General features: G+C 39.2%; 1 long non-coding RNA gene across 1 annotated transcript in view; it reads left to right on the top strand.

Annotated features, from left to right (window-relative positions):
• The window catches only part of LOC144021029 (uncharacterized), a 130,397-nt gene extending 113,476 nt beyond the window's left edge, over nucleotides 1-16,921 (top strand). The window contains exon 4 of the long non-coding RNA XR_013284031.1: nucleotides 16,873-16,921. This is a non-coding gene — a long non-coding RNA (uncharacterized LOC144021029). The remainder of the gene's footprint in view (nucleotides 1-16,872) is intronic.
• Nucleotides 16,922-17,397: the final 476 nt, after the last annotated feature.

Below are 17,397 nucleotides of genomic sequence, written 5' to 3'. Positions count from 1 at the left end.
CGTGTGACGGCACACGATCGAAACACAGCAGGGGAGGAGGGAGAGCGGGAGCGAGTTTGCCCGTGCCTGCTCTGCTCTGGCTTGCCTGTTGTCTGTTTGACCAAATCGCAGCGGTGTATAAAAGAGCCAAACTAAAACTCAACTACAAGATTGAGATTATAGTGCCAGAATCAATCCCATATAGATACTGACTTGATATTGATAATATCGATATTTGGATCGATCACCCTCACCACGCAGCAATTAAAAATACATATATTTTTTTTTGTCATGGAAACCATGTTCTTAGTGTACTCTTAATACATTTGGAAATGAGCAAACGAGGTACAGTTTGTGTACAATGCTTCTAGAAGTGCAATGCATTGAATGCTCGGAAATTGTACAAAAGAGCAAAGCATCACTGGACCACATCTGAACCCCCTGCACTTTGCCTATCGAGCAAACCACATCCTCATTTCCGGTGATCTTTCCAATTTTCCAGCATGCTATCGACATTTCAACAGTGATGCATCCAGTTGCTGTTGTCGGGGTGGCATGGATCAGTGGTAGAGTGGTTGTATTGCAACCCTGAGACCGTGGGTTTGATCCCATGCCAGCGTGACTATATCAATGTAACCTTGAGCAAGATACTGAACCCCCATTGCTCATGATGTGTCATCAGTTGTCAAAACGTGAATCACTTTGAGGACGTTGTAATGAGGGCAAAATGCTATTAAATGAAGTAGCAGAGTTAAATCTAGTGTACTTTCAACACTACTCATTGTTTGCCGGTGTAGATTTTTAACACTATACAGTGTTGGAGTAACACTGGTTAAGTGTCAAAAGAGTAACACTTTGAAAAGTGTCAGCTGTACACTCAATGGTGTGGACACATATAAACATTTTTTTTAGTCTTAGATTTAACGGCGTTCATCTAACACTGGTGATTTTGCTGTGTACAATCCATATTTTTGTGCTGCTACCCCAAGATTTGCAGAAAGGCTGAAATAAATGTCCTCATAAACAATACGGACACTCATACTACTGTGTTGCTACTCTGCTCATACTGTATATGTTCATTTTTTTATGTTTTTGTGACATGATTAAGTATAACATACAATCAAGTTTAATTAACATGGGATGTCACAATAATGATAAAGGACAGCAAAGAAATATTGTATTTGTTGGTGGTTTTAAAAGAGGGAGGTTGAATCATTAAACCAGCCCAGCAACCCACATCCTTTGTCGCTCATCTGCGACCACCAATAGCTTTTGTACAATCCCCTTAGAAAACAGTTTAGTCATGAATTGTTGCTGACCAATGAGAGCAGTGAAAGCTGTGAGTCACGCTTGTCACGATAAAGCAAGTGACAGCTGAGATTGGGGCAAGGTTATCATTACAACACAATGCACACATTATCACTGGCTGTGTGCTTATTTTCTGTCCAGATAGACACTGGAAATTCATATGCAGATTCTGTTTTAAGAACACAGGCCATCCTCTTTCAAAAGGTTATCTTTGTGTGTTTGCAGGACAAGTAAACTCACATTTACCAGTGAAATTGAATAATTTACAGTCTGCAGTGACGCATTAAAGCTTTTAACAGTTTCTGTTTAATCGAGCATAATGAAATTATATTGATGTAAACATTGTTCATCCCATCGCCAAAACAAAACTATAGTGCAGCTTGCTGTCAAAAGACAAATGAGGCAACACGATGTGAGAGCTAATTATTGCGAAAGAAATACCCCAGTTAATGGATGTATTGGCATGCTTCCCTGTTAGAAATAAATGTGTAAAAAGTGTTTACCTCCGTGCAAAAGCCAACTTCAATTCAGTTCAAATGTCAGACTGCAAAACTGGTCTTGCTGTGCTTATAGAATATTCCAAGAAAGAAAAATCGCAAATTTGCCACTTCATGTTTATAAAGTGTGTTTGTTTACATATGTCAGTAATATTCACTTGTGCTGCTTTTTGCCTCAGCTGTCTATTTTGAATCTGTAATCACAAGTGCAGCGCACGCACACACAGACTAGGAGTGGACTCAGTGGAGATAGTGGGCTAGCCTGATAGCTATCTCTACAGTGCTCTTTTTGTCCTATTTCATTGCTTTTGGAATGAATGGATGGATGTTATTGTGCTATCAGTATCACCAGGAACGAAAGAGACTGGCTATCGGCATGATATGGGTATCATGCAGGTAGCCAGTCTCTTGAAGCTATTAGAGCGAGATCAGCGTACGGAGTCTCTCAAGCTCTCCAGGACCTATTTTATATTAGAAAACCAAAATAATAATAATAATAATAATAATAATAATAATAATGAAGTATGAAAAGATATACAAATACGAAAACAATCATATCTTAACAATAAAGACAAGCTTTTTCTCTTTTTTTTTTAAAGAAAAATGTGAAAACAAAGCTTGAGTAATTTTATGTGCATCTGCATCTTATGCCAAATTATCTTTGGTAGTTCTAAAAGTTCTGAATGGCACTAAATTGGACAAACTGTTACCTTCAGTACTGTCTGTTGAAAAAACAAAATAATGAAAAATTTTGGGAAGGATTGTTTATTTTTTTTCCTATTGTTCTGAACTCATACCGAACCATGAAGTTGTGCACCCTATCTGACTTTGGGTGAGAAACGGGTTTCACACTGAATTAGTTGTGAGGAGGGCTGGACTGGCACAAAAAATAAATAAATAAATAAATAAATAAATAAATACAATAAAAAATAAAAAATCAGCCCTGGCATTTTGACTTTTACCCATTGGCCCAGTCGGACTCCTGCCTAACATATAGTTTTGCCACTGATGTTTATTGATGATGTTTTAGTTTGCTATCTATATTCTAACTGGATTAACATACTGGTCCCTCTAAATTGTGGGTCAATCTCTTGGGGTAAAATGTAGAGAAATAATAATAAAAAAGCACTGCATCGGCCCTAAAGTAGGATGGTCCACTGGGCATCTGCCCTGTATGCCAGATGGCCAGTCCAGCCCTGGTTGTGAGCTAACCAATCACAGGGCATAAATAGTCAAATATAATGAGACTTAATGGAACATGAGAAACGGGAAGGACACCGACGGGCCGGGACCATAGTTCAAACCCACTTAAACCAAATCCCACTGCCGTGGCCATCAGGATACAGTGTAGTTGCGGTTTTGGACTAACGTCATGAATGTTGAGTGTTTTTGACAGTTTAGCTCCATGCACATGAACATACAGTACATGTCTACTACCAAAATGCATGTTGAAGTGCTCATAAATGGATTATGGCTAACTTCCTCAAAAGCGTGTTTTTCAAAGTTGGTTAGACAACAGTACAAAGGAGCACCACTGCAAACCCCTGGCCTGTCTGATGTGCTTACAGACTATGGACTTAATCCAACCACGGACATGACTAATTAACACTGGAGGGAAGCCACAAGCACTGCATGTGAAGGACGACCTCACCAAGGAAGCAAGGCATAACAAAACCAAAAGAACTGGAACATAGAATGGTTAACTATTTATTAAAGTGAATAGTTTAAGATTTACTTCTTTTTCAAAGCATAGTCCTGAATGTGGGAGCCACATGGGGAGAAGTGGTGTTGGTTAGAATTATAGCTGTGCTGCCAGAAAATGACAAATGCCAATGCAATAATGTATTATTGACTCGAATCAAAGCTTTGTCTTTACTCGTCTAGAGGATTAAGTAAAGATAAAAAAATGGGATATTAAATGATCACCATTTTAGCTTTCAATTCCAGTTATTTGCATCTGCATTGGTTACACAACTTAGAATGCATGTTTCGTGTGAATCAACCAGATATTCTTCTGGGGGAAAAATGTAAAACTATACATCGCTAGTATTTTGTTGCACCACCTATGGCTTTTCTGGCAGCTTGCGGTCGCTGAGGCACAGACAACCAGTGGAAAAACAGCATCAATCGTGGGCCAACCTCCTCTGATTGCTGTTTCCAGCTCAGCTTTGCAAGCTGGGGCCTTGGCAGTGTCCATTTTATTTCATTTCCACCACAGATTGTCAATTGGATAAGGATCCGGGCTATTTGCAGGTCGTGTCATAGCGTTGACATTGAGGGCCTTGTTTTTAAGACAAATCTAAACAACTGGTGTAAAAATGGGCGCAACTTCATTTTTGTGCCAGGACAAGTCTAGTTTCCTGTGTTGTAGTGACACTGTGGTGGATTTGATCGAGGCGCAAGCCCATAGATTCTGAGCTCCGTGGACACGTATGGTTGATGTCATCGTATTTCATTCTTAACTCTTTGACCGCCAAAAACACTTAATAACGATTAGTAAAATCAATATGTATGCCACCATAAACGTTAAATGACGTCAACTAAGTTTATTTTATTTTTATTTTTTTTAATCAATGGGCAGTGCAACGTCAAAGTGCAGCCCTGCCTGGTCAATGGGTTGTGGAATCAAAAACGCTCACTAACTATGGCCAGCAGATGGCAGCATTGTCTTTTCAATGGGCTGCCTGTGTAATAGAACGTTTTCAAGGATGACGTGAATGAGTTAAATATGATATCAGCATGGGACAATATAGGAATAATTGAAGAATTTTACATGGATGCCATTTTTGGCCAGTGTCTTTCTTATTGTGGAGTCGTGAACACTGAATTTAATTAAGTGAGGCCAGCGGGGCTTGCAGTTCTTAGGATGTTTTCTAGGTTCTTTTGTGACCGCCTGGATGAGTCGTCATCGCACATGTGGAGTAATCTCTGTTGGTCGACCACTCGTGGGAAGGTTTGCCACTGTTCACAGTTTTCTCAATTTGTGGATAATGGCTCAGACTGTCGATTGCTGGAGACCCTCAGCCTTGGAAATTGCTTTGTAACCCTTTCCAGACTGAGAGATTTCAATCACTTTTGTTTTTTCCTCATTTCTTCTCAAATTTCTTTGGATCAGGGGGCGGTAATCAGGTTTTCGGTGTGGCCTATGAAATTTAACTCAGGGTTGGGGGTCTAATGGGGGACAATTTCTTTTACACATAGGATTTTTTCTCTCCATTGGTAAATAAAATCATCATAAAGGAACTGCATTTTATCCTTGGTTTGTCTATGTGGGATATTAAAATTAGTTTGATAAAATTAAACTTTCGAGTGATAAATGTGCAAAAAAAATAAAAAATGGAAATCAGGTGTGCATGTGCGCGTGTGTGTATTTATATATATAAATTTGAGAAATATAAGTACATTTTTCATCCACTTGCACTTGTGCGACCTGTTAATTAGCCTTTTTTTCCCCAACTATTGAGCTACCTGCTCATTAAAGACCAACCAAATATGTTAAACACATTTTAATGAAAAGCTTTTCAATTTGCAGGCTTTACTATGTCTTATTTTTCACTTTCAAATATTTTCCAGTAAATGCCATGTATTACATGCCATTGCAGTAGGCAACGTGCCCAACATATACATCCAAGAATCATTCAGTAATATGTCTTATTTTGTCATTTTCTGAGAAAGCAGCATTTTTAATGGGCTCTTCTAAATAGGCTACACAGATAACAATCCGTCGGACCTTCTCCCTCTCAGTGGGAACAGAATCCCACATTTACTGCTCGTGTGGGAGTCTGCTGAGTGGGCAGGTTTTCTCTTACTCTCGCTCTCGTGGATCTTTGGCCCTCGTGTGTGCTGTGGGAATTTAGCACAGGGGATAAACAATGCCTGACCTGCATTAAATTGGGAGCACAGAAATTGGTGCAAAGGCAAGAAATGCAGGGAGAATAGTTGTGTTTTTTTTTCCTCTAATTGTGCATGAACTGTAACTAAACAAGCTTTAGCAGTTGACATCTGTTCCGTATGTTGTTAAATAATGTTTCTAATGTAGAACATGGCTAAAATTATTCTGAACAAAAATTAAACTTGCCTTGTCTGAAAACGCAAATTAATTACTTAATGTAATAAAAATAGATTGTTTCTGTTCATTAAGATAACTGCAGTGAGAGATCGCATTTATGTTAACATCTTCAGTGGGACCATTACACACAGAACTAATAGCCTCTTTCAATGGAAGGTGATTGGAGGTCTGTCGGCTGTCACTGCTGGAGCAGACATACAAGCTCAACAGACAAGATCTTATTTAGACGAAATTAATTGGTGAAAATGTACAGACAACTCCCACAGATCCAAGCGGGGAGTTTATTTCTTCCAGGGGACATGGATATATGGCAGTGGAGGCCCATTAGCTGTAAACATGTAGAATCTGTCTGGTTGAACAGGAGGCATCTCAGTGGGGGAGACAACTGTACAGGGCAATGACGAACGTGAAGAATGTGTATACATTTGTTTGGATGTGTGGGTGTGTAAAAGCTAGCATGTGCAATGTTCCTTCTTTGCTAAGTTTAATATTATTGCAGGACTCGTTGGGGGCCCCAAAATCTGTGGTACTTTTGTGGGGGCGAAAACTGCAAAGGTCTGATGAAGTGTGCTGAATAGCACAGTAGGCATCTGACCATGCATGACCTTTGTGTATCAAACAAGGAGAGCTTCTGGATAAAGAATACACAGTCTAATCATTGCCAAGGCAGAGGTGAATAGTGCTAGAAAATACATGGACAAGAGGAGATAGTCGGGTCATAGTGAGCAGGATTTTTCTGTCAAACTGCTACATTCAAAATACAACTTATTCCAAACTATATTTGTTGCAGTGCCTGAAAAGTTCATTTTCCTTCAACATGAGATTGTGAGTTTATTTTATTTTTGTCAGTATGATACTGATACACGTGAAATGTCACAATGATGCCACAGTATTAGAAAAAGAAAGACAAGGATAAAGGATATTTGTTTATTCAAACAGTTCATTTTATATTGAGTGATAGTGATTGAGTGACAACCCAATGTTAAGTTGGGAGATTGTCTGAAACAGGGGTGGGCGTTGAGGGCCGAAGTCCTGCTGGTTTTGGAGGTTTCCCACTTCCAACACAAGCTGATTCCAATCAACAGAATCGTTATCAAGCTTATGCAGAGCTTGCTGATGAGCTGATCATATATCAGCTGTGTTGGAGAAGGGAAACCTCCAAAACCTGCAGGACTCCAGCCCTCGAGGACTGAGATTGCCCAGCCCCGGATATAAATTAAAAACTGAATCTAATGACTTGAAAATTATTTTCGACTTATATTCATTTGAATACAATACGCAGACAATACAGGTATATTTTTCAAAGTCAAATAGATGAGCTTTTTTTTTTTTTTTTTTTTTTTTTTTTTTGCAAATGTTCTCTCATTTGGAACGGCTTTGAGTCATCATTCAAAATGAGGGAATATTTGCATATAAATAAATAAGAAAACAATTATATTTATCAGTTTTAACATTAATTATCTTGTCTTTGTACTGTATTCAATTAGATATTGTTTGTAAATGATCGACAAATCAACACTATTCTGTTCTTATTTAAGTTTTACACAACATCCTAACTTCATTGGAATCGGGGTTTGTAGATTCTATGTACATAATTATGGTAGGATTTTGTCAAAATGACAGGATTTTGACTTTTTACGAATATTGGACCATAAATGAGAGCAAAAAGATGGTGAATGGTAACTACAATTTGACAACAGCTTCCACACATCAACATTGTCAAAGTAGTTCGTTCCTGTTTTTACACATGCAGTATAATTCTGCATGCATTGTCATCATTGTGGTGTGTGGAATGATTAAAAAAAAAGAAGTTACAAGTAGGACAACAACTTGCCTTGGGCCTCAAATTCACTAAGTCCCCCAGGCAGGCCAGTTTTGCTCTCGTGCGTTTTTACAGCAAAGCTGTGCTAAACACGACAAAGTCATTGTTTTGCTTCAGTAAACTGAGGTGGTATTGAAAAAGAGGGCTGCATACGTTCTTCCAGATCCGATATGCGCTTCTCATTAGACCCACATTCATGTGTGCATGCATGGTACCAAAAACATTTGCCTATTTTTCTACTCCATGCACCCCACAGACCCCACACTGATTGGCAAGTGTAAATGCTTTTCGGTGAAATGTGGTCAAATATGAGGTGTGGTGATTTTTGTGACCGTGCACCATAAGAGTCGATCAAACAAGCTTTCTGAGCTTGAAACCGATCACTTTTGAAACCGGGTGACAGAGTGGAAAGATTTCAAAACGTGCCCCATATCTTCCAATATGGACACTATAGCAGGAGAGCTGCTTCTCCCGTGACCTGGCACGAACTGCCAGTCTGTACACAACAATGGCGGACAGCCGTCATTTTGCGCAACCTCCTTAGCTTGTTTATACTTTTACAGCAAAATGTTTTGCATGATGTCACTGTCACTTCACCTGTGTTGTGTTCCGATACACTGAAACGGGCTTTCGTGTGAACGGGGCCTAAATAGAAGCAAACAAACGAGACAATGACACCTGAACATGAGACAAGTGGCTGAGAGGGCTGATTGGAAGACACAAAGGACTGTGATGAAGAGCACAATGACAACAGGGACACATGACAACTATCCATCCATCCATCCATCCATCCATCCATCCATCCATCCATCCATTTTCTTGACTGCTTACTCCTCACAAGAGTCGTGGGGGTGCTGCAGCCTATCCCAGCTGGCTTCAGGCAGTACACCCAGAACTGGTTGCCAGCCAATCGCAGGGCACACAGACGAACAAGCATCCACAGTACACGCACACAATTCAAAGCGTTCAATTAACATGCCATGCATATCTTTGGAATGTGGGAGGAGACCGGCGTACCCGGAGAAGTCCCATATGACAACTAAATCTAACCAAAACTAAACCAAACACAGATCATGACACGTTCGACTTAGCTTAGTCAAAAGGGGTTACTCCACATTGGCAGTTCTATGCTTCCGTAATATAGACACTATAAACCCCTTTTCACACAGCACTTTCTCAGTGTGAAAGAGTTGCGCGGCAACGCAAAATCTACTGGTTGCCAGCGTGCCCATATTTGGAATTACTGACATAGCAGCCTAACCTTGATTTGCAAGCTGAATTCTCGTAGTATTTGCGAGTTTGCAAACTCCCGATAATACATCTTGTACCGAGTCTGTTGATTTCCACCGATCCAAACCCAATCACAGAGCAACATTGTGTTTGGGGGCAGAATATGCCGCTGTGACGAAACCAGGAAGCGCCAACAACGTGTGAAACAAACTAACCGAGTAACATGGACGAATGGATGCTGCAATTAATCCTGTTCTTACAGAATTGCTCACCATTTCCTTTTTGAATGTTGAACAGTGAGAGGCATGTCGTGCATTTTTAGCTGGTAAAGATGTTTGTGCTTTTTTTCCTCCCGTATGACAAGAATGAAGACATTTTTTATCCGTGGCCGTGACTGGTTAAAGCAAACGTGCACAAGAAACCACATCGTCCAATCAGCTTGCAGTATTGTACAGAATGTCCCGCCTTTCCCGCCTTTCACCATGGAGAAGTCCCAGATTGATATTGTGGAAAAATCCCTAGAGTGAATCACAATTATCAATCTGGCTATTGCCAGATTAATAGCAGCCTATCAGGAAGTACAAACTATGATGTTGCCACTAGATAAACTGCACTGGTTAGACAATATTTATCTTTCATTGATGTAATAAATAAATAAATAAATAAATAACAGCGTTGAGATTGATCATTTTAAAGAGGAGGACAGAAGCAGCAGAGAAAAACTAATGGCTAGGTCGGAATTTAGATAATTTAATCAAGCTGTCACTTGTTAATAAGTCCATCTTCCTCCGCCAGCTTCTTGCCAATTGGGCGATTGTCTGACCTCCACAGACGCAGCTCTCAAGTAGAACATTTTCCAATTCGAGTCCTCCAGCCGCACCGCTCCATACCGGCCAGCAACGATCCAGTCCATGGACCCCGCCCCTCACAATATACACAATCAATTGGTCTTGACGACGTTTCACTGTGCTCTGCTAAATGCAGTGTGACAAGGGCTTTACAGTACATTTCCTACACAAATGAGTGGGCGGTCACATTTAGAGTTAGTGTATGCACAAACGCATACACTTGCATTGCCAGAAAATGAGAATGCACATTCTCTCTCTCACACACAACACAGACGCGCATATGCACACGCACACACGTAGAAAAAAAGATATAATTAAATAAAATGCATAAAGAAATATCAACTACTTTCATAGTTATGTTTATGAACAGAAATACCCGAAATAAAGTAGAAAATAATGTTGCATAAATAATATATTTGAATAAAAAATAATTGTCAGAAATTATGCAAGAGAAACTATGTATGACGAATATATAATGTCGAATTATATTTTTGTCAGGCCCGATATGTGAACAAAGTTTGGTCAGTTTTCATGCATGTTTAAGCTGTCAAAGATGTGATTCATTCAGCAAAAGAATAATAATTGGTGAAAAAAATATCTTTAAGTACAATAGAGAACTCATAGCGGGCGCTAATAGGACTCTAACAATAATACAATAATAGTAATCGTAATTAAAAATAAAACATTGAACATATTCTTGCACTTTTAACCTAATTTTATAAGCAACGTGCATTAAATAAAAAGTGAAGACCCAAGTCCGAAATGCTCCTCCCGCCACTGCATTGATTAAGTTTACATTTGCATGCGTTATATTGGACTAACCCCACTCGTTTTCCATTTGTTTCATCATAGTTCGAGGAGTCTCGAAATGAGGAAATGGCTGGACATGATGCCTGATTATATGTAAGACTGGTGAACATGGGTCTAATTAGTTGTAAGTTGAAAAGTTCATTGTAGACCACATGAATTGTAACTATTCAGGAGGAAAGCGGAAATTACATAATTCTATTATACATATAAGAGATTTGCTTGGCAGCTGACTGAAGGAAAGTACTGAAGAGAGTAAACAGTCCTGAAGACCACGGGTTTCTCTCTGCCCAGCATAGAGGACATTGCCAGCTCTCACTACCTCAGCAGAGCAACAAAAATTATTAAGGACAACTTCCACCCAGGCAATCATTGGTTTGAATTGCTGCCCTCTAGTCGATGATATGGACCACACAAAAGCCTAAAAATCAGACAAAGGCCTACTAGTACACACATAAAGATTTTTCAAATGTTAAAAGATTATTATTTTTTTTTATCTTTGCTAGGACCCGCACATAAAGATAGAAAATCAGGCTTTTAACAGTTTTAGTCATGTTGTGGGTCGTCTCTTCGAATAATCTCAACGAGGAACACCACACGTAAAGATTCTATTCCACCAATGGTCCCGATTGCTGTTGATGTTTTTGATACACTCTCTAAAGCGTCTGGTTTCCGTCTACATGTCAAGAAGTGTGAACAATGAGCCATCAAGAATTATGAAGTGAATTTCCAATATTCCTGTTCAACAATCTCTTACTTACCTAAGGGACTGCAATGATAAATAACATCAACATTGCTCTATTTTCAAATCGCTTATTGAAAATGCAAAAAACAAATTCAATATGTGGCTTAGGCGGCATAGTGAAGGACTGGTTAGCACGTCCACCTCTCAGTACTGAGAACGCAGGTTCGAGTCCAGGCTTTGGCTGTCCTGGGTGGAGTATTGATGTTCTCCCCATGCCTGTGTGGGTCTTCTCCGTAATCCACATTCCAAAGACATGTTTGGCAGGTTAATTTTGAACTCTGAATTGTGGGACAAATCTCCTCTTTAACACACAGACCAAAAGATAATTTATAGGATAATCTTATTAGATATAAAATAGTCAGGCATTTGACATTTCTAGTAAGGTAAAGCAAATTCTGAACAAAAACAGCCCAATTGTCTGTTTTTGTATATCCAGCTTCTGGAACTACTTTCCCCCAGAAGCATTAATAAACTCACCAGCTATTAATAAACCCTGCATAATTGAAAAGTACACACCTCTGGACTCTTTCTACCTACATTACTCAAGTGCAATAACTCCCAACTGCATTACTCACATTAAAATGCCATCTATTATTCTTATTTTTCTATCCATCCACTATCAAAATATGTTACAAATGCAATAAATTGCCTCAAGTGCTATTTTACATGTATAGATATATAAGTGGAATTCTTCAATTATGTTTTTAATTTCAATATATCCTGGCATTGCTCACAAGAGCACCACCTTTCTCCGGTCTCTACCATCTCGCCTATTTACATTTCATTTTATCATTATTTTTACTTTATTTACTCAAATTGTTTCTACTGCTCTTTGCACATCATTTCACTGTATCTGCATGCTGTCTACCGCAGGCTTTCTCATTCCCTGTCCTTCAGGGCCATAGTCCAAAGACGCACCTAATTCTACAAATCAGGATCGTTATCAGGTTCCTACGGAGTTTGCTAATGAGCTGATTATAGGAATCAGGTGTGTCGGACTGAGTATGGAAACATCTGAAACCTGCAGGACTCCGGCCCTCAAGGACCAGGATTGAGGAAGCCTGGTCTACCATTTCATCTCCATTATTTGGTATTACACCAAGAGTACATTCCAATTTTAGTGTCTACAACAATAAAAATCAATTCTATTGCTATTTCATTCAAAATATCGTTGGATCGATTGTAGATGTATTGGGATAAGATCATGTGGGCAAACTCTCGCTAGCACGCTTCCCACCACTAAGCTAAGCAAGCCTCCAGGATAGAGAAGACAAGAATGACCAGGAATCACCCCATTTGATTGAGTCAAAACGCTCACTCACACCGCTATGACCAGGGTGGGTCGAACCCCAGGAACTAGCAGCAGTCCCAGGGATCAGCATCACAAACTATCATCACAAACAGCCACCGGCACCACACGCACGTCTAAGTTACTGACGTCAACATGCATGTGAACATTGGGGCAGTAAATGCATTTTCACATTTTCCACATTGGTTAAAATAATGTAAGATCAAGAGCAGCCTTCAGGGTCAGGAAACTGCACCCAGGCATGTCCAGATCCAGCTGCACTGTACTTTTGCATTTTTGTTTTTACACCTTCCCACTTTGGGAACTATTTAATTTCAATGTAATTACTTTTTGGGGCCACTTCAACATTTGTATTTAATATTTGAAATATGTTAGATTGTGACTGGTGATGATGCACTACACTTAATTAAAACCAAAGTAAATAGCTACTTACATAAATTAGTGTCTTAATTAATAGTCAAATCATGTCATGCTCCCATATGTATTTAGGCAGTCACTGAATTTAAAGTGGGGAAATTGTGTTTACTGATTGCCTGTGTGTAGCAGGATATGTCTGAATATAAATAAATGCATTTGCATGTAGGGATGTCGCCAGCTGTATGACTATACACATGGTTGGAAAGAGGATCTAATTTTATGGACCACTTGCTTACCAGCTTCCTTCAATTAAGGAATGGGTCAGTGTGAGGCCTCCACCATGAAATCAATTGTGACTCAACCGGCTGCAGGCCAATACCACAGAAGGAAGAAATTTATTTGTCTGAACTTGTGTGAGTGCTCAGTTTCGGGTTCTATGTTTGTGCTATTGACATCTTTTGTTTTCAGAGACTGTGATTTCTATTGTATGCACTATTCTCAATTCAAGTCTCTGTAAAAGGAATTCAGAAATTTGTTACATTACATAGGTTTGAATTTCTGGAAATGTGTGCAAAAACTGACAATTAACCACCCACAAAGCGGGATTGTTTTGTTTTGTACATTTTATTTCATTATTAACTTGATTTTTGGGTGCTCATTGTTCATGTATTTCTTGCGTATATTGGTTATTTATCCTAAGTAGCATTGTTTTTCGCTGAAAATGTTTCTTTTTGTTGAGTGTTCAAATGTCACCTTTATTGGCTGAAGTCCTCTCAGCATTAATCTAGACATAGTGGAATGTTGCATTATTAAATGTTAGGGAGGGGAGTTTCAGATAAGTTTGTACCAAGTGCTTGATTTTGAACTCTCGGTTGTTGGGATTGTGTCTGGTAATGCCAGTGCAAATGAAGGAGCATGATTGATATGTAGAGTGTTTATTTTTTTATTTTTATAGTTTCATTTTCTTTTAATATCGTGATTATTTTGTCGTTTAACTCTGAAATTGTGAGTTTGAGCTGACAGTTGTAGCTTGTTGCAGTATGACAATGTTTTGAAGCGCTAACACCAACCAGTTTTTTTAAGCCAGCAACTTCTTTGACGAGCTTTACGAGATCTCATTCAAGGTCGAGTTTTTGTGTTTTGGACACCATGCTCATATGACATTAAGCTGGTACAAATGGTAGTTGACAACGTTGTTTTTCATCTGTTAATACCGCTACCATTGGTTAACAATGATTCGCCTTGTATCTGGAAGAGGTAAAGATGTGCAGGTTTGAGGCCATAGGTTTATAAGAACTTTAGAATTAGTTGTAAATCTCAGCTCTCTGTGATTTCTGTCTTTGCCATGCTCGATCTCACCTGAAGCAAGTGATCCTTGCCAGTACTCACACCAGCATCACTGCACTCCTTGTCATGACTCGGGTCATGCAGCAGTAATGTTTGGGGCTTGTCTCATGTCTGGGGTCACGCCTGGGTTAAGTTCGAGTAGAGTTCATCACCGTGTGCCAGAGTTCATGACCCGTTATGTGTCTGTTTTGGTATTGATGTAACAGCATCCAGTTTCAACTAGTTTTAGGCTTGATGATGTCTGGACTATGTGATGTCAGGAATCTTTAATGCTATGTGATGTTTAGGACGATCTGTAGTACTATGTGATGTATATGATGTCAAGAATTTGTAATCGTGTTACGGGCTCAACATCCAATTAGAGAATTCCATGTCAGTACTGGTACTCACATGTCTAGCCACAACCAATGAGATTGATTGACTGTCTATATAAGGGTCTGAGAAATGTGTGTGGTCGGCTGATTATTTCTCATCGTTTTGCTGTGCTTCTCCGCTGCCCAAAGGGGGCTTGGCGAGATTCTCGATGCATTCTTCTTGTTTTTAGTTTAGTCAAGTTATGTGAATAAATAGTTAAAACCTTATTTGTGTCTGGGATCCAAGCCTTCAACACATAACACTCCTACACTGTACCACAACATTTTTTTGGCATCTTGTTGCAGAGTTTCCATGCTCCAGCCTTTCGGATCTCAATATCTTTTTGTGTGCTGCCCATTCAAGCTCCCACATATATGAAATTGTCTACCTGTTGAAGCAATGCACCATTTTTTAGTTTTTTTAAATAACACCACTCTAATAGTTGAAAGACATGAACTTTCATTTTGATTCCCAGTTGGTCAGTCAAGACCACTGGTCCAGCTCATCGTCTTTTCCTCTTTTCAAGGTGGAAGTCCAATTCCTTGTTTTCTCCTCCATCAATAGCTTCTCTGAGTGAATAGAGAGGAATGATGATAAACCGTAAACGTACCAGTATCTCAAATAGATCAATTTCCCATCTGCTGGTCTCACTTTTGCCACGCTTGTTTCAAACATCCTTCCTACAGCATCAACTATTGTTGTGAGGAATCCATTGGCTCTCAAGATTTTAAGCAATTTTACTCAATGTATGGTTGTCAAATGTGTTTCTGAAATCAATGTAGGTGATGATTGCGGGGAGGTTGTTGCTCTTTATGTCTTGGATATTCAGTCTGAAAAGAAATATGTGTCCTGCTGTTGTTCTTCCAACTTTAAATGCATTTTGATTTTACTTTAGGTGCGCTCAAGCTTAGTTCTTCTTCTGTTAAGGATAAGCTGTTTTTTTCTATTATTGAACCTTTGAGGCAAATATCTCTGTACTTACCACCCTGACTCAGATCTCCTAACTTTGCAATCGGCACTAGGTATGATAAGTATCAACCACTTTAAAGGCTCATCTTCATCAAGTAATACTGTTTTATAAAAGAAAAATTATGTTATCAAGGTTGCAGTGCTTCAGGACTTAAAGGCTATGCACAGGATTTCATAACACCTGGTGCTCAACAAGTTTTTTTTTTTTCCTTTTTAAATGTCAAGATTTTCCAAGACCTTTGACCTTCCTCTACCTCACCATCCACTGTACAGTATATCTGGAGGCCTGCTCAATAATTCTTTGACGTGATTGTCACAGTTCTCTTCATGCCTATTCTGTGTATTGCTTCTCACTTGAACTTGTTTGTTGCAAAAGTCAACCTGTTATTTATTTCACACATGCACGGAATTGTTATTCACTCAGTGTGTATATTCAATTTGTTTAGATTTAATTATGGTGACCATTTTAATGCATTGAGGTGATAAATTATATCACAAGGTCCATATATGATTATAAAGTTACAATAAATTAAGTTATAGAATTATCTGAACCCTTTGGAATTACCTGGATTTCATCACAAGTCAGGTCATAATATTAGTTGTATTTTCAAACTAGTACCACACAAAGAATTTGTGAAAAATTTCAGGGGTATTTTTGTACAAAATGTAAACATTGTGTGCTGTATTTTCATAAAAACGCACCAATACGCTCCGGGAAAAAAACAAGCGCATTTTCATTTCTGTGCCGGGGCAATCTTGTCTTTCATGTTTGGAACTGCATTGCACCTTGTTGGGCTTTCCTGCAGATGCGGCTGCCTGTACACCTGGCAGATCTTGCAATTTGCTGACAGAAAGTATAGACTGCACTCGGTGTAAAAACAGGCGCATGTACAATTTTGTGCAAGGGCAAGTCTAGTTTTACGTGTGTGTGAACTTGGTGGATGTGCCTCACCTTACTAGGCATTCTGGCAGACATGGTTACCACTCCCCCGGTACATCTCGTAATTTGGTAACAAAAAGTAGACTACATTTCAGACTCGCAAAAAGTGGTGGTGCGGGTGGGATAACGTGAATTTGGTTTATTTGATCGAGGCTCAGGCAAAGAGATTTGTGTGGTGATATCAGATTTCATTCATAAATTGGATCACAAATGTGTGGAACAGTCTTTCTCAATTGATGCAGTTTATTTCATTGTTATTATATTATTAACAACAATTGTTTTCACGCATAGGTGTGCACAGGATCGCGTCAAATGTGCGGCCGAGGACATCATCCACAAGGTAAGAGCTTGCAGTTTACCTGTATAAACGCACTTTGCATATGCCAATCTTGTGCACACACTATATGCTCCACCAACCTGATTTTAAAGGGAATGAGGAGAGCCACTTTGATTGGCCAGGAGCTGGCTGCATTCCATCCCACAATGGTGCAAACCTATTCTATCTACATTAGTCTAGCAATATACCAAGGGAAATCAAATTCAACCCATGCACATAGCTTGTTTTGTGCTACGCATGAAAATGGGGACCTCAAAGTACAATGAGCTCAACCAAATGTTTCCTTTGGTTGCAGATGGACCTTCACAGTGGTCATAAAGAATTTTGAACCATTTCTTTTTACACTATTCCAGTTGAGCAATGTTCTTTGGATCTCTGCGTGGTGTGAATCACTCACTTGAATTCATGCTACGACATCCCATTTGAACTGAGAGACTCTGACTGGGCCACTCAAGAGGGTTTATATTCCTCTGGTCCCA

The sequence above is a fragment of the Festucalex cinctus genome, chromosome 6 (assembly GCF_051991245.1).
Source record: "Festucalex cinctus isolate MCC-2025b chromosome 6, RoL_Fcin_1.0, whole genome shotgun sequence".
Lineage (NCBI taxonomy): Eukaryota > Metazoa > Chordata > Actinopteri > Syngnathiformes > Syngnathidae > Festucalex > Festucalex cinctus.
Note: the sequence above shows the minus strand (reverse complement) of the source record. Positions and strands in the feature narration are given on the sequence as shown.